Source organism: Balaenoptera acutorostrata, chromosome 6 (assembly GCF_949987535.1).
Source record: "Balaenoptera acutorostrata chromosome 6, mBalAcu1.1, whole genome shotgun sequence".
NCBI lineage: Eukaryota > Metazoa > Chordata > Mammalia > Artiodactyla > Balaenopteridae > Balaenoptera > Balaenoptera acutorostrata.
In genome coordinates this window covers 40223247-40235441 of record NC_080069.1, presented here as the reverse complement: position 1 = coordinate 40235441, position 12195 = coordinate 40223247, and the positions used below count along the sequence as shown (strand labels likewise).

Here is a 12195-nt window from a genome sequence, read left to right as displayed (position 1 = left end):
ATAAGTGACCTGGAAGACAAACTGGGGGAACTCACCACTGCGGAACAGAATAAAGAAAAAAGAGTGAAAAGAAATGAAGACAGCCTAAGAGACCTCTGAGACAACATTAAATGCAACAACATTCGCATTATAGGGGTCCCAGAAGGAGACGAGAGAGAGAAAGGACCCAAGAAAATATCTGAACAGATCATAGTCGAAAACTTCCCTAATGTGGGAAAGGAAATAGCCACCGAAGTACAAGAAGCGCAGAGAGTCCCATACAGGATAAACGCAAGGAGAAACACGCCGAGACACATAGCAATCAAATTGGTAAAAATTAAAGACAAAGAAAACTTACTGAAAGCAGCAAGGGAAAAATGACAAATAACATACAAGGGAACTCCCATAAGGTTAACAGCTGATTTCTCAGCAGAAACTCTACAAGCCAAAAGGGAGTGACATGATATACTTAAAGTAATGAAAGGGAAGAACCAACAACCAAGATTACTCTACCCGGCAAGGATCTCATTCAGATTTGATGGAGAAATCAAAAGCTTTACAGACAAGCAAAAGCTAAGAGAATTCAGCACCACCAAACCAGCTCTACAACAAATGCTAAAGCAACTTCTCTAAGTGGGAAACACAAGAGAAGAAAAGGACCTACAAAAACAAACTCATAACAACTAAGAAAATGGTATTAGGAACATATATATCGATAATTACCTTAAACGTGAATGGATTAAATGCTCCAACCAAAAGACATAGACTGGCTGAATGGATACAAAAACAAGACCCATATATACGCTGTCTACAAGAGACCCACTTCAGACCTAGGGACACATACAAACTGAAAGTGAGGGGATGGAAATAGATATTCCATGCAAATGGAAATCAAAAGAAAGCTGGAGTAGCTATACTCAAATCAGATAAAATAGACTTTAAAATAAAGAACGTTATAAGAGACAAGGAAGGACACTACATAATGATCAAGGGATCAATCCCAGAAGAAGATATAACAATTATAAATAGATATGCACCCAACATAGGAGCACCTCAATACATAAGGCAACTGCTAACAGCTATAAAAGAGGAAATAGACAGTAACACAATAATACTGGGGGACTTTAACACCTCACTTACACCAATGGACAGATCATCCAAACAGAAAATTAATAAGGAAACACAAGCTTTAAATGACAAAATAGACCAGATAGATTTAATTGATATTTATAGGACATTCCATCCAAAAACAGCAGATTACACTTTCTTCTCAAGTGCACATGGAACATTCTCCAGGATAGATCACATCTTGGGTCACAAATCAAGCCTCAGTAAACTTAAGAAAATTGAAATCATATCAAGCATCTTTTCTGACCACAATGCTATGAGGTTAGAAATGAATTACAGGGAAAAAAAACTAAAAAACACAAACAACATGGAGACTAAACAATACGTTACTAAATAACCAAGAGATCACTGAAGAAATCAGAGGAAATAAAAAAATACCTAGAGACAAATGAGAATGAAAACACGACAATCCAAAACCTATGGGATGCAGCAAAAGCAGTTCTAAGAGGGAAGTTTATAGCTATACAAGCCTACCTCAAAAAACAAGAAAAATCTCAAATAATCTAACCTTACACCTAAAGGAACTAGAGAACGAACAAACAAAACCCAAAGTTAGCAGAAGGAAAGAAATCATAACGATCAGAGCAGAAATAAATGAAATAGAAACAAAGAAAACCATAGCAAAGATCAATAAAACTAAAAGCTGGTTCTTTGAGAAGATAAACAAAATTGATAAACCATTAGCCAGACTCATCAAGAAAAAGAGGGAGAGGACTCAAATCAATAAAATTAGAAATGAAAAAGGAGAAGTTACAACAGACACTGCAGAAATACAAAGCATCCTAAGAGACTACTACAAGCAAATCTATGCCAATAAAATGGACAACCTGGAAGAAATGGACAAATTCTTAGAGAGGTATAACCTTCCAAGACTGAACCAGGAAGAAATAGAAAATATGAACAGACCAATCACAAGTAATGAAATTGAAACTGTGATTAAAAATCTTCCAACAAACAAAAGCCCAGGACCAGATGGCTTCACAGGTAAATTTTATCAAACATTTAGAGAAGAGCTAACACCTATCCTTCTCAAACTCTTCCAAAAAATTGTAGAGGAAGGATCACTCCCAAATGCATTCTATGAGGCCACCAGCACCCTGATACCAAAACCAGACAAAGATACTACAAAAAAGAAAATTACAGACCAATATCACTGATGAATATAGATGCAAAAATCCTCAACAAAACACTAGCAAACAGAATCCAACAACACATTAAAAGGATCATACACCATGATCAAGTGGGATTTATCCCAGGGATGCAAGGATTCTTCAATATACACAAATCAATCAATGTGATACACCATATTAACAAATTGAAGAATAAAAACCATATGATCATCTCAATAGATGCAGAAAAAGCTTTTGACAAAATTCAACACCCATTTATGATAAAAACTCTCCAGAAAATGGGCATAGAGGGAACCTACTTCAACATAATAAAGGACATATACGACAAACCCACAGCAAACATCATTCTCAATGGTGAAAAACTGAAACCATTTCCTCTAAGATCAGGAACAGGACAAGGATGTCCCCTCTCACCACTATTATTCAACATTGTTTTGGAAGTCCTAGCCACGGCAATCAGAGAAGAAAAAGAAATAAAAGGAATACAAATTGGAAAAGAAGAAGTGAAACTGTCACTGTTTGCAGAGGACATGATACTATACATAGAGAATCCTAAAGACACCACCAGAAAACTACTAGAGCTAATCAATGAGTTTGGTAAAGTAGCAGGATACAAAATTAATGCACAGAAATCTCTTGCATTCCTATACACTAATGATGAAATATCTGAAAGAGAAATTAAGGAAACAGTCCCATTTACCATTGCAACAAAAAGAAGAAAACACTTAGGAATAAACCTACCTAGGGAGACAAAAGACCTGTATGCAGAAAACTATAAGACACTGATGGAAGAAATTAAAGAGGATACCAACAGATGGAGAGATATACCATGTTCTTAGATTCGAAGAATCAATATTGTGAAAATGACTATACTACCCAAAGCAATCCACAGTTTCAATGCAATCCCTATCAAATTACCAATGGCATTTTTTATAGAACTAGAACAAAAAATCTTAAAATTTGTTTGGAGACACAGAAGACCCCGAATAGCCAAAGCAGTCTTGAAGGAAAATAACGGAGCTGGAGGAGTCTGACTCCCTGACTTCAGACTATACTACAAAGCTACAGTAATCAAGACAATATGGTACTGGCACAAAAACAGAAATACAGATTAATGGAACAAGATAGAAAACCCAGAGATAAGCCCACGCACCTATGGTCAACTAATCTATGACAAAGGAGGCAAGGATATACAATGGAGAAAAGACAGTCTCTTCAATAAGTGGTGCTGGGAAAACTGGACAGCTACGTGTAAAAGAATGAAATTAGAACACTCCCTAACACCATACACAAAAATAAACTCAAAATGGATTCGAGACCTAAATGTAAGGCCAGACACTATAAAACTCTTAGAGGAAAACATAGGAAGAACACTCTTTGACATAAATCACAGCAAGATCTTTTTTGATCCACCTCCTAGAGTAATGGAAATAAAAACAAAAATAAGCAAATGGGACCTAATGAAACTTAAAAGCTTTTGCACAGCAAAGGAAACCATAAAAAAGATGAAAAGACAACCCTCAGAATGGGAGAAAATCTTTCCAAATGAATCAACGGACAAAGGATTAATCTCCAAAATATATAAACAGCTCATGCAGCTCAGTATTAAAAAAACAAACAACCCAATCCAAAAATGGGTAGAAGACTTAAATAGACATTTCTCCAACGAAGACATACAGATGGCCAAGAAGCATATGCAAAGCTGCTCAACATCACTAATTATTAGAGAAATGCAAATCAAAACTACAATGAGGTATCACCTCACACCAGTTAGAATGGGCATCATTAGAAAATCTACAAACAACAAATGCTGGAGAGGGTGTGGAGAAAAGGGAACCCTCTTGCACTGCTGGTGGGAATGTAAATTGATACAGCCACTATGGAGAACAGTATGGAGGTTCCTTAAGAAACTAAAAATAGAATTACCATATGACCCAGCAATCCCACTACTGGGCATATACCCAGAGAAAACCATAATTCAAAAAGACACATGCACCCCAATGTTCACTGCAGCACTATTTACAATAGCCAGGTCATGGAAGCAACCTAAATGCCCATCGACAGACAAATGGCTAAAGAAGATGTGGTACATATATACAATGGAGTATTACTCAGCCATAAAAAGGAACGAAATTGGGTCATTTGTAAAGACATGGATGCATCTAGAGGCTGTCAGAGTGAAGTAAGTCAGAAGGAGAAAAACAGATATCGTATATTAACGCATATATGTGGAACCTAGAAAAATTGTACAGATGAACCGGTTTGCAGGGCAGAAATGGAGACACAGATGTAGAGAACAAACGTATGGACATCAAGAGGGGAAAGCGGCAGGGGGTGGGTGTGGTGGTGTGATGAATTGGGAGACTGGCATCGACATGTATACAATGATGTGTATAAAATGGATGACTAATAAGAACCTGCTGTATAAAAAAATAAATAAAAGAAAATCTGGACCCAAAAAATAAAAAATCTGTTGAAGAGGAAAAATTAAATTAAGTTAAATTAAAAAAAATTAAAACTGATGAGATGAAATTAACAGATGAAAGAGACATTTTCAAGGCAAAGAAAAAATCCCAGAACTCTAGAGTTGTAGCAGGCTTCAAAGATCTCGTGGAAGTCAAATTCTTTCACTCTGTAAATTAGGAGAGAAGCTCCTCAGGGAGGTTAGCAGTCTTGCATCAACTATCATCAGTCAGTTCTGTCTACATTCAACAAGAAGCTGTGCCTACCATAAATTAACAAATCTGGAGTTTTTGTCAAAAATAGCATTATTTTCAATTCATTAAACTCTATTATATGTAGACAGTGTTAACATTTTTACTACTATTATTCTACCATAAATCCTTCATTGACATTATTATTATTATTATTCCCAATGTAACCTATACCCTTATAATCATAATCGTAAATCATTTTCCCCACATGGAAAAGATGTGACACAAAGACAGCAAGTGCTGGGCACCTCTCCCTAGGATGGTTCATCCTCAGCAAGAATTAAATGAGAAATGAAGGGAGCTAAGTAGTTGGTCTTTTTTTTTTTTCCAGCTTATGAGCTGGGTATCAAGCGAGGTTTCCATACTGTGCCTTCACTATATTTGTCTAACATGTAAAATCCAAAAAAAATTAGATTTGAACATTTATGTGGAAATGTACTACCAAATCTTTTTGTTTTAAGATAGTGTAATTTCAGAATACTAATAATATAGCCCCCTTGTATCAGCACTTGACTAAAACCCTAAGAAACCTCTCAACTTTCTATGAATAATCTTAACTCTGCTTAAATGTTTTTTTTTTAAAGAAGGCCTTTACAGGAACCCAAAAGTCTGAAGCAAAAAGAGACTAGAAATAGTTACTACCACTTCCTTTCCTAATCAAAGTTTGGTAGAAATCCCCTATGATTTATACTATAAGTCCTCAAAGTGTGGTCTGTGGAACCCTGGGGTCCCAACACCCTTTTAGGGGGTCCACAAGGTCAAAACTATTTTTATAATAATACTAAAACATTATTATCTTTTTTAACTATATTAGCATTTACACTAATAGTGCAAAAGCAACGGTGTGTAAAATTTCTGGCACCTTGGAACAAATTATAATGGTGGCACCAAACTGTACTGTTATTAGTGATTGTATTTTCACCATCAAGCACCAGCAATTATAAAAAAGAGTCTGTTTCACTTAAGAATGTCCCTGAAATAGTAAAAAAAAAGATATTAATTTTATTAAATCTTGGCCATTGCATACATATTCTTTTAATGTTCTATGTGAAAAAATGGTTAAGTATGCATGAAGCATTTCTTGCTATATACTAAGTTATAATGCTTGATGGCTGTCTCAAGGAAAAGTGCTTCTGTAACTGAATTGAGACCTTGAATTAGCCTTTTTCATTAAACACCACCTTTACTTAAAAGAATGACTTAGGTATTTTGGCAGAGGTTTGCTCAGAAATGAATGAAGTCTACTTGTCACTTACAGGAAACAACTGACAATCATATTTGTTGCCAATGATAAAATTTGAGCTTTCAAGCAAAACTTAGATTTCTGGAAAACTCATATCCACCATCATGTCACAACTGGGATAGCTTCCCAATAACTTGTTTCTGATGGACTAGGTGGTGATACTGATATTAACAAACATGATTTTTTCAATATTTTATAATGAAAAGTAACTCACTGAACCAATATTTACAAATGACCAGGGCATGATGTTATAAATTCAGGCATGGGCATTAGATCCACTCTAAGTTCAGACCAATGGATTTTAACATAACATTATTAAAAAGTCCAATGTTATGATTTCAGATTCCATACTGTAACTGTCAGGGAGGAAGAAAACTTTCCTCTACCCTTCTTCTAGGTTATCCTGGCTGGTCTAAGAATTAAATTGGCATGAGACAGATTAACAGGAGAAAAGCAAATTTAATTTCATATGTATGGGAATCCCATCCACATGAGGGGTCAGAGACCCTCCATACATCAGAGTTTCAAAGACAGAAACGTAAAATGAAGTGTATATGTCATCCTGAGCTACAGAATGGGATAGGGGCCTGGGGCTTCCAAGAACTAAGGTCATTCACAGGACAGTAAGAAGAGCAGATGTTTGACAATACGATGTTTGTCTGCCATATAGATGGGGCCACTAGGATAAAATTTATCTCTGGTAATAACTCTTTTTCTGGGAAAAATCCCCAATTTAAATCCTTCTAGGTAGTTAAGGAAGGGGCAGTAGTTTCCCTTGAACAGGCAGTTTCTCAACTGCCTTTAGCTCAAAATAATCCACACTCAAAAGTGGCACATTTTGGGGAGGTTCATTCCAAACCCTTACATAACTAACTGAAAACTGTCATATGCTGAGTTTTGATGTAGTACCAAACAAGTATATCCATAATTATCTGGAGGCTATCAAAATATCCCTTCCTTTTTCAGCCATTAACCGGGTGAGGCTGGATTTCTCTCTGTATATATACTTCAACCCAAACAATATATTGCAATAGACTGAATGCAGAAGCAGATATGAGAATCCCGCTGTTTCTATTAAACCAGACATTAGAGATTTACAAAATCTAGAATGCCAGTCTTCTCACTCCTTTATTTATTCTTGAAAAATAGTCATCTTTCACTAAAAAATACGTTTATATTAACATGTAATGGGTTTATAATGATCATTTTAAGTGAATTAATAAAAATTTTGCATCTTTGCTTTAATTTATAATATAGTATAGATATAATCCACAAAAGCTTTCTGTGGTGCTCAATAATTTTTTAAGAGTATAAAAGGGTCCTGATACCAAACATTTGAAAGCACCTGATGTAAAGAACAAAGTATTAATATCAGATCCCTGCAAACCAAAAAGAACAAGAAGTACATTTAAAAATTTTTTTTTTAGTTTTCCTAGGAAAATTACATGAAAACTGAAAAGGAACACAATAGCAAATCAAAATTAACCTCATTCTAAGTAACATCAATACAGAATTTAAAAAAAAAAAGAATGCTTAGATGAAAGTGATTTTGTATATCCAGGAAACATGCAATATCTTGATCAGATAAACACATAAATATATCCATTAATAGTTTGATAGATAATATTTTTGATAGCTGCACATGACAGCCAAAGAAACATGCAATCACAAACTCAAAAACAGGTGATTAAAATAGCAGCCACCACCACCATGAGGGAGACAATCCAAGGTTCTGTCAGAAGGGACAAACAGGGATACTACAGCCACTCTCCGGCAGCATCTCAGGGCACCCAGCTCAGGGTCTAGCTGTTCTAAACTAAACTACATGCTTCCAAGTCCGGACAGTAACACTAAGCTCTCACTTAGCCCCAAAAGAGCAAATGGGTCATCGTGGAATTAATCTGGAATAACAGTGCTCGATCAGCCCAAAGCCCCTTTTCGGCTTACTAGATCCTTTGCACTGAGGAAAAACACTAGCAATATTTACTGAGCATTTACTATGTACCAGGCATTGTGGGCTAAGCACTTTATATGTATTAACTCATTTAATATTCAAGATCATCTTAAGAGTATACACCATAATTATCCCCATTTTTGGAGTTGAGAAAATTGAAGCACAAAAAAGATAAATAACTTGCTCAAAGCAAAGCCAGCATTCAAATCCAGCCTGTCTGGCTCTGAGGCCCAGACCCTTAGCCACTACACTGTAGTACACAAAGGCACAGTAACCAACAATAATATATAAAGTTTAAATTCAGTGTCCACTGTAGACAATTTCTGTTGTTTACACTGAGACCTACTGCCTAAGAGAAGCTCCCAATTTGCAAAGAGCCCTCTGACAGGTCATCCATTACTACCCATGCACTGTTCAACTGCCAGGTATTAAGGGGCTTCGAGCAAGAAAAGTAGATTTTGGAAGGTGAAACTGTGGAGATTTATTTTTTGTCCAAGATATAGAATATAAAACAAATTAGATGATTTCACACGTCTTGGACCTCTTTTCCTTCCACTATTGAAGATAAAACCGTTATTATATAAGAATCTAGCTAGACTGTTCCAAAGAGAATAATGCCTCAATTCAAGTCAATTGAAAGAGCTTTATAAACTCTGCTTTTACAAAAGTTCAGATTACACTATACGTTTAAATGTTTTGCAATGTGACTAATTACAAGGGTAGCTCTATGTCTATACTTTTCATTTCAGTGTTCAGAGTGAGACTGCAGTTCTAAGTATGTGTTGAAGCAATTCAAGGCAGAGTTTTGAGGTCATTAAAAAGGAACCTAGGGGGCTTCCCTGCTGGCGCAGTGGTTGAGAATCTGCCTGCTAATGCAGGGGACACGGGTTCGAGCCCTGGTCTGGGAAGATCCCACGTGCCGCGGAGCAACTAGGCCCGTGAGCCACAACTACTGAGCCTGCGCGTCTGGAGCCTGTGCTCCGCAACAAGAGAGGCCGCGATAGTGAGAGGCCGCGATAGTGAGAGGCCCGCGCACCGCGATGAAGAGTGGCTCCCGCTCGCCACAACTAGAGAAAACCCTCGCACAGAAACGAAGACCCAACACAGCCAAAAATAAATAAATAAATAAATAAATAAATAAATAAATAAATAAATAAAGTTAGAAAAAAAAAAAATGAACCTAGGGCTTCCCTGGTGGCACAGTGGTTAAGAATCCGCCACAACTACTGGGCCTGCGCTCTAGAACCCGCGAGCCTACTGAAGCCCTCGGGCCTAGAGCCCATGCTCTGCAACAAGAGAAGCCACCGCAATGAGAAGCTCTCGCACCGCAACGAAGAGTAGCCCCCGCTCCCTACAACTAGAGAAAGCCCTCGCACAGCAACGAAGACCCAATGCAGCCAAAAATAAATAAATAAAATGAATAAATTTTTTAAAAAATGAACCTACAACTTCATTGTAGAAATTAATTCAAGCAAAGTGGAATGGGAAACAGAACAAGTCGTGTTACAACTCAGCCTTAAGGATGAGAAATAAGGAGTGGATACGGCACTGCTAACTATCTCACAGTAATTACATAAGAAAATGCTTACAGATCTTTCAGGGTTTTCTTTGGTTTTAACATTTGGCACACGTTTTAAAATATGTACCATTATAAAGTGCCTTAAATAAATTACTACTTTTTTGGCCTACTGAACTGAAAACATTCCACAATACAATTACAAAAATAACTTTCTGGTTTTCTCAGTGAAAAAAAAAGACAATTTATAAGACGAATTCAGAGGTTAACAAAGAAAGAGATAACCCGATTTACATAAAGATTCCAACACGAACATAAATGGTAAGTGAAAATGAGTGATCCAGAAGACCGATAAAGTCCCTTCTACCTACAAACTGTCGTACATCATAAACACTGCTACAATTTTGAATACCTGAAAGAAAAAAAAACCACACAGAATTAATATTGCCAAAGAAAATTTCGACTGAGTCTTACAACATATTAGGTCATCGGCAGTGCTAGACCTGCAAGCACTTGAGGAAGCTATCTTAAAATGAGAAATGGGCTTTAAGTTATCAACATTCACAACGATGTGTAAAACTCTATTCTGTAATGAGTAAATGCCCAGGAAAGGAAACGAACCAATTCAAAACTGCACTGGTACTTTAAGAGACTTAAAGGCACAGGAGGGAAACAACCATTGAGCCCAGCAAGCCTTTGCGTTGGGTTGCAGGAGTCCCTAACACTTGCATGAAGAACCCGCAACTCAGGAAGGAAGGCTGGAGGGAAACTCTGCACTGTCATCTAGGGCGATCTGATTCAGGTTCAAATCAAATCCACAGGGCGCCAAGTTGTAAGCAGAGAACACACTTTAGGCCAAGCCACCCACTGAGAGGGAGCAAGCCCAGCCATCGCCGACGTCACACCACAGCCCACCCTGAAGCCCGGCGCACCTAGTGGGTGGGAGCTGGGGCGGCTGGGGAGGCGGGGTGCGCGCCCGGCCCCTGCCCGCCGCCCCTCGGCTCCGCTCCGCTCTGTACCGCAGCCACCCGCGCGGTCACCACCGAGAGAAAGGGAGCGCAGGGCAGGGGGCCGCCTCTGCCCTGAGACCGCGCCGGGCACCCTCCGCGGGGACTGGAACGGGGACGACCGAGCCTCCATGGGTGGGGGCGGGGCGTTTTCCAGAAACCGGCCAAAGGCCCCACCCATCAGGGGTTCCCCTCAAGACCCGGTCCACCCCCCGAAAGACACGGGTTACACAACCTGTCAGGTAAGGGGCGGAGGGGGGATCGCAGGGCGCAGACCGGGGCGGGCCCGGGGTCGCTCCTCCCCGGCCCCTCCAGCCCCCAGGACGCCGCAGCTGAGGAGATAGGAGGGGTGGCGGGCGGGTGGGCGGGATAGCCGCAGCCGAGGGGCTGCCGGCCCGGACGCGCTGACGGCGGCGGGGCGCTCACCGGCTCAGGATGGGGCGCTGTCAGGGACTGGGTAAAGCTGCAGCAGCCGGCTCGGCGTCGGCAGCGCGGGCAGCTGCTCTCCGGGGGCCCGGCGGATGCCTCGCCGCCCGCCGCCGGGTGTTTTCATACAAACCCCGGTGGCAGAAGAGGAGGAGCAGGCGGCGGCGGCGGCGGCAGCGGCGGCGGAACCTGCCTGCATCCCGGGCAACGTCAGCGCGGCGCCCCGCCCACCGCACTCCTCGGCCAGCCGGTTCGCGCGCGCCGGGCGGGAGGGAGGGTGGGGCACGCGTGCGCGCGGGCCGGGTGGGCGCGCGCCGCGGGGAGGGCGGGGCACGCGCGGGCAGGAGCAGGGTGGGGGGTGTTGGGGAGCGCGCGTGGAGAAGGAGGGAGCGCGCGCAGGGGGGAGGGCGGGGCGCTCGCGCCGTTGTTTGGGGGCGGGGAAGGCCGGGCCGAGAGTCTGGAGCCGGGCATGTGCGCGACGCCGGCTGTGGTCCCCTGCAGCTGCCGGCCTACCCAACCAAATGGTTCTTCGGGCGGCTGCCCATGTCCCGCAAGTCACCTTCCTGTACGCTCCCGGTTAGAGACAACGCCTTTTCCCAGAACTAAGCCGGAGCCCACGCCCGCCCTCTTAGGAGGCTTTTAGCAGCACCGGGCCAACACCATGCCACCCCGGTACCTCCGACCCACGTGGTACCGGGGTGGCATTGGACCCTGGGGACCGCGGTAAAACTTAGCCTTTTCCTCACCTCAAGGAGAGTCCATAATAAGAAGGTGAAGACAAGCAGCTATCACAGCTGGGCTCCCAGAACACAACGAAATTCCACTTTGTGGCCGTGCCTCAGTGAATCAGATACCTAGTGCTGCAACGAACAAAATAGCATGCTGATTTATTTTTTGCTTTTTTTTTGTAATGTGCGTACACATAGTCACAAAAATGGTAATGCTAAATGGGCCACTGAAGGCAGAGACGGAATGTTTTATCTGAGCCAAAGTAATGTGTCAGAAAGCTAAAATACTGATACACCCCCTTCTGTTTTGACTGCATGTAAACGCACTATAATATATTCTTAATGAATACTGCCATTTACTTTTTTTCAA

General features: G+C 40.9%; 1 protein-coding gene across 7 annotated transcripts in view; it reads right to left on the bottom strand.

The window, feature by feature from the left end:
• AGTPBP1 (ATP/GTP binding carboxypeptidase 1) overlaps window positions 1-11277 on the bottom strand; it is a 174858-nt gene extending 163581 nt beyond the window's left edge. For 6 of the 7 annotated variants that reach the window (XM_057548960.1, XM_057548966.1, XM_057548962.1 and 3 more), the window contains exon 1: window positions 11098-11277. The gene's annotated coding sequence lies outside the window, so the exon portion shown is untranslated. Of the gene's footprint in view, window positions 1-10906; window positions 11020-11097 lie in introns of those variants that run through there. The other variant, XM_057548961.1, reaches the window with a different exon arrangement.
• Window positions 11278-12195: the final 918 nt, after the last annotated feature.